Here is a 6000-nt window from a genome sequence, read left to right as displayed (position 1 = left end):
CCAGACTTCAGATGGATATTTTTGATTTATACATGTAACCATTTCTCTGAGAGTTTTTTAAACTACTCACCTTTGTGTACAAATCTTTTCTGGAGTCGAAAATATCCCTGTTTTCTTTTCCCAAACGGAAGCACGTTGATGCATCTTCCAGAGTCGTTTTACTTATTGTTAAGGGTGTACTTGCACAACAAAACTACTTGGTTCGGTTTCGGATCAACAGATTTGTGAAAGCTGCTGCACAGAACTGCCGTTTCTTGTTGACTTTGGTCCCTGTGGATAAAAGTGATAGTGTGTCTGAGAAGTAGATTCCCTTCAGAATATCTCTCATTTTACTGAGGCCGGCTCTGCTGCTGCCATGTTCCCATGTTCCCATGTTCCCATGCCTCCAGTCCCTCCAGCAGTATCTGTTGTTAGAGCATCGTTGGCAGAGTTCCTCTCTCTTTATACCATGTCAGCTTTCTCTGACCGTCTAATAATGACCCCCTAAAAAAAAGGAGACCTTGCGGTCTCTGATGAATGCAAAAGGTTGTTTTAATACCACGTACCGCCGTTCCATATCCCCCTCAAGATAAACAAACACATGCATGAGATGAACACAAACTTTCTTTTCCCTTAGTCATGGATTAAAAAAGGAATCAAATCAGTACCAAAACACGGGTAGACCTACCATGCAGATCGTTGCTGCTAATCAATTGGAGTCAGATGTTTTCACTTAGACATATTTCTGCTCCGGGCGGCCGTCGATTCATATGATTTAAATTAAAATCACACTGGTTTACAAGTCAAAGGCAGTATACTTCCTGTTCCCCGACATTCATCAAGCCCAGACAAGTTTGAACTTGAGTGTTCGCTCTGTCCTGGCAAATAAAGAGAAATACAGCGCTTCCTGAAGAATCGCAGATTTGTCCGTGATGAAATCTCCCGGCCGGGCTGTAAATATTTGCCTGCGCTGTATTTGTGTGAGCGTTTCATTAACGATCCGAGCTGACAAACATGCACACCCATTGACCCCAGTCATCAAGGGAGGGCCCGAGACAGTAGTGTGTATTTAGTGTGTATTTGTTGAAAACGTAAACGCCTCACATGAGGGATTGATGTCACCGGCGGAGGAGACGACTGCAGTGGAAATGAATCTGGTGTGCTGAGCGTTTTCCATCGGCCCCGGCGCTCCTGGCTCTTATTTGAGGGCCCTGTCACAACTTGAAAGTGTAATTGATACAAATTCTAAAGTTTAATTTCTAAAGTTTACAGTCACAGAGGGTTCAGAGCTCCGGATTGTTTAAAATTGCGCTCGCTGCCTTTTCGGTTAAAGCAGGATAGTCTGAAAACATTTTGTTCATCAAAGGGTTGCTACAAATTAGACTTTGAGAAACTCAATTTGAAGGGAAAAGAAAAGCATTTCTTTTTTCTCTCTCTCTCTCTCTCTCGGGGGGGAGCGAGGGAGGGCGAGAGCCTCCGCTGTGTTTGCATTTAAATATAAACCGGGCATAATATCTGGCTTTAAAGGCGCATGCAGTCATACGGGGCACAAACACAGAGCCACACACTGCACATGCCATATGCATACCCCCCCCCCCCCCCCCTCACTCTCCCACTAACTTCATCATTTGGTCATTCCCTCTAAACTGGCACAGACGACGGCATGAAACAGCTCTTAGATTGTTGCGTCTACTCTCTAATAGTTGAAATTAGCAAGAAGGCCTCTAGAGATGTCGAAGCACAGGCGGGCATGTTGGAGAATCTGGGGTCTGGCGAGGGGAAGAGGAGGAGGATGAGGAGGAGGGGGGTGTGGGACACAGAAAGTCAGCCGAAGATGGCCAGAGCAGTGGAATAACATCTTAATCTATCTGAGAAGTGAACAGTGGCCGGTCTGTTTTTTTGGAGCACGCTGTCTTGGATGACTCCCAAGCAGAGGGGCAGGGAGCAGAGCCATCTTCAGCTGCTAGTCACTAACATGGCAGTAATAAGGCAGTGATGACCCTCCCAGGACTCGCGGCCAACACTCCCTCTGCCTCCCATCCCTTTCGGCTCAAACACGTACACACACAGACACACACACACCACACACACACACACACACACACACACACACACGGGCCTGTGCACTTGAACAGATACACAGTCCAGCACTGAATATCTCTCAATATATATATGGACTTCTCTGCCTGCACATTCATTTAGCATGAAACACACAGTCAGTGGCTTCCAAATGTAAAAAAAAGAGTTGAAAACAAACAAAAAACTCGTTGATCAATGAGGGCAACGGCAACATAAAAAAGCGCGGGACTATTTCTTCACGGGCCTTAAAAACGCCGAAAAAAATGCACCTGTTGCAAATAAGACCTGTTTCCTGTCCGTCTTCTGTGCGCTGTCGTTAAAGCACGGTGAAATACAACAACTAAAAGAAGGAGGAAAAAAAAAAATCACTAATGTGCTTTCACGCAATTAGCCTCCACGCAGCAGCCTAGAGAGGACTGCAGGATTTAGACTGGGATTAAGTTTTTCTGAACATGTTAAGTGGCAGATGAAGCTGCACACTTGCCTGTCAACACACATATATAAATACCATTAATTTGTATGAAGCTGATGCCGGGATTTAACGCCGCTCAGGTGGGTTGAGCCCCTTGTTAGAGATCATTAGTCGGCAAAAAGGAACCACGGATATTCTCTTTTTTTTTTTTCAAGTCAATATTTCCACAGAATGCATTCACAGTTGCTTGTCTCGCCTTCCAGCCCCCCGTCCGTGTGCAGCTCATAACAGTTTCATACTCTGCATACAATTAATTCAAGCCACCGAGATCCATGTCAGCCTCCACAATGCGGCACGGCGAAGACTTTCTCTGGCTACTTACACATATATGGTGGCGTGCGTGTGAGGGTGCCGACCCTCGCTGCTGCGCATTGTTGGAAATTTGCATGCTTAAGTCCATATGGCAACTTCCTTTTGACCTGCTTTCCCATCCCCGATGCATTGTCAGGCCTGTCAGCCGATAAAGAATCACTTGACTTGCTATAACAAGTTCAAAAGGAGCTGATGACGCGCTGTTGATCCATGGAGAATCGGCAAAAGGAACACCCCTACTGCTCGCTGCTATCACTCCCATAGAGATAGCCATATTATTGATGGGGGAACGGTTATGCTAATTTCTTTAGGGGAGGAAAACTTTTATTTTTTTTATTTTTGGAAAATGCTTCAAAAAAAAAAAAGAAAGAAGAAAAGGAAAGGAAGGGAAAAGAAAAAAGAATTTCATACGCATCAAACTGAATTCCATATACCCGTTTAAAGGGGCAGCATGAGAATCAGATTTTCATAGTGCATAATGAATGCGGAGCATCTTTTAAAGAGGAAGACGTGTTTTGTCTGGGAAGGGGAAGAAAGCACATATTTATGCTATCTATTAACGTCTCAGAAAACACACACACACACTCACCAGTGGGAAAATATCATTTAAAAGGCACACATAATACTAATACAAGTATCAATAAGTCCAAAGATGGGAAAAAAAAGAGTCGGTTTCTATTGAACCACTTTTTCTATCTCGATACACATGATAACAATTATGTTTTGCATGAGCCAAAAAGGTTAAAAAAAAAGAAAAAAAGAGTGTATAAATATCTTCTTTGAGAAACAGGCTTCAGCACATTCCTAAACGTGATATCATAATTCTAATACGCTGTATAAGGTGCGGATTATGTTCACCCACAGATGGAGTGTCATGTGCTCTCTCTCTCTCTCTCTGAGTGACCATTTACATGTATCTCTCTCTCTCTCTCTCTCTCTCTCTCTCTCTCTCTCTCTCTCTCTCTCTCTGACACATACAGCATGGCACAAGCGGCGTGGAGAGGATGATGAGTGTGTGTGTGTGTTTGGGGAGGTGGGAGAGGGAAAGCTAAGGGAGGGAGATAGGAGGGGGGGGGGGGGGGGGCACAGGGCCGCCATGAATATGACCCCCGAGATATTCCATTGTGGGCCCATGTCCGGTTCCGAGGACATCCGATCGCGTCTCGGTGGCATTACGGCGTCTCTGCGTTGGACATTGTGAGCGTTCTGCCGTCATCCTGCCGCGAGCTGTCAGCAGCAGCGTCTGTCTTATCGCTGCCTCCATGCTCATGCGCTTACATTGGAGAAAACAAGCTGTCCTTGCAAGAGAGCACTTGATACTTCTCTCTTTTTTCCCCCTTCTTTTTTCTCTTTCTCCTTCTTTTTATTATTATTATTACCAAACCGTTCCCATAATTACCCCATAATCATTATATAATCCCATAACAAAGCCTCCATTGAAGTCCTGTCTTTTGTCAACGCTGGGACACTGAATCTATAATTGCATTATTCGGTCTTCTTCCACCCCCCTACCTACAAACCCTCCACCCCCCACACCTTCTACCTCCACCCCCCCCTCCATATAGAAGTATAATATATCAAAACCATTTCAACCAGCAAGATATTTCAGTTGCACGGAACAGTTCGGCCTAAGCAGGACCACGTCTTCCTCGTGTGTGTGTGTGTAAAACTAAAAGTTGGGCCAACTTCAAGTTTCAGGGTTCCTATCTGGAAATATCTGTGCCCCCCCCCCCCCCCTCACACACACACACACACACACACACACCACCACCACCACCACCAAAAACAACAACAACAACAACGACTAAGCAAGTGTTTGCTTCTTTTGCAGACTATAGGTGCTTTCCAACATCTTTGTAGAGGTGTGTGTGTGTGTGTGTGTGTGTGTGTGTGTGTGTGAGAACTGCACTCATTCACAAATTGGACCAGCCGTGTTATTGATGCATCATATTTTCAAATAATTATGCTCATTCCCTATTGCGCTTGCAGGCAGTAAGAATAAATCGTCAATACATTGAGAGAGAGAGAGAGAGAGAGAAAGAGAGAGAGACAGAGAGAAAGAGAGAGAGGGGTGTGTGTGTGTGTGGTGGTGTGTGTGTGTTTGTGTGTGTGTGTGTGTGTGGGGGGGGGGGGGTCCCTGTGGAGCGTTTTTTTTGCGTTTGCATGCATGGGGATTGGCAACACAACGGGGCTTATTTACATTAAATACGCCACAAGGTTACAGTGCAGATAGATGAGCGTCATTTTTATCACTCATTACTTCTCTTAAGCGCTGACTGACGCGCAGGACGCGCGCGGGAGGCAGCACTCATTTATCCTGGACTTCTTTAAGGCGAGCACAAGAGGGGGAAACACTCGAAACAGTTCACTTGGAAAAAAAGGTAAGGAATTCTACTTTTTTTTTCTTCTTTTTTTCCGGGAGGGTGGGGGGGGGGGTCGTTTTGTCGCCCGCGTGTCTCGTAAGTGTGTGTTTATTTTGCCCCTTTACGCGGACCCGGGGCTGTTCACCGAGGCGGTGTGAGAGCAACGCGCGGTGCCTGAGCGGCTCGGCTCGGCTGCGTGTGGATGTCCATGCCCGAGAAAGAGGGGCAGATTTCTTTCTCTCTCTTTCTTTCTTTTTTTTTATTTTTTTAATAAAGAGTGTTTGTGGGCAGTTCAAGGTCAGAAACAAACTAAGGTGCTTTGGGAATCGGCGGCGCTTGTTTCCGTGCCACCGGGAAACGTAACGACGAGGTGATTCTTGCTTTACGCGAGGTTCTGTGCATCAGCTGCTTTCTTTTTCTTTTTTTTAAATATATTTATATATTTATCCTCCGTCAACAGCGAATACCGCAAGACCCGGGCTGTATCCAGCCTCTCGGCTCTGCTCTCCACAATGGAGTGGCTTATTATTTTATTTTATTTAACGGTACAATGCATTTCACCTACCAGATAGGGGGAGTCCAAGCTGAAAAGATGAAGGGAATATGCTGATGCCTGGCGATCGGCATCAATGCAAACGTTCACCTTTTAGCAGGCAGCGGCGGAGAGGGACAGGGGGGGAAAGCGAGTAATAAAACCGGAATTCTCTCTCTCTTTTTTCTTCTTCTTCTTCTTCTTTTTTGTTGTACATTTCAAACTCGGGGATGCGCGGCGGGCAGCAGACGTAGGCACAGGAT

The 6000-nt window shown here is 45.6% G+C and overlaps 1 protein-coding gene across 2 annotated transcripts in view; it reads left to right on the top strand.

Moving 5' to 3' along the window:
- Nucleotides 1-5019: 5019 nt before the first annotated feature.
- znf536 (zinc finger protein 536) overlaps nt 5020-6000 on the top strand; it is a 198880-nt gene continuing 197899 nt past the window's right edge. For both annotated transcript variants that reach the window (XM_068576100.1, XM_068576109.1), the window contains exon 1: nt 5020-5223. The gene's annotated coding sequence lies outside the window, so the exon portion shown is untranslated. The remainder of the gene's footprint in view (nt 5224-6000) is intronic.

This window comes from Clinocottus analis, unplaced genomic scaffold (genome assembly GCF_023055335.1).
Source record: "Clinocottus analis isolate CAN_PGR_092001 unplaced genomic scaffold, fCliAna1.0.p SCAF_1, whole genome shotgun sequence".
Classification (NCBI taxonomy): Eukaryota; Metazoa; Chordata; class Actinopteri; order Perciformes; family Cottidae; genus Clinocottus; species Clinocottus analis.
Note: the sequence above shows the minus strand (reverse complement) of the source record. Positions and strands in the feature narration are given on the sequence as shown.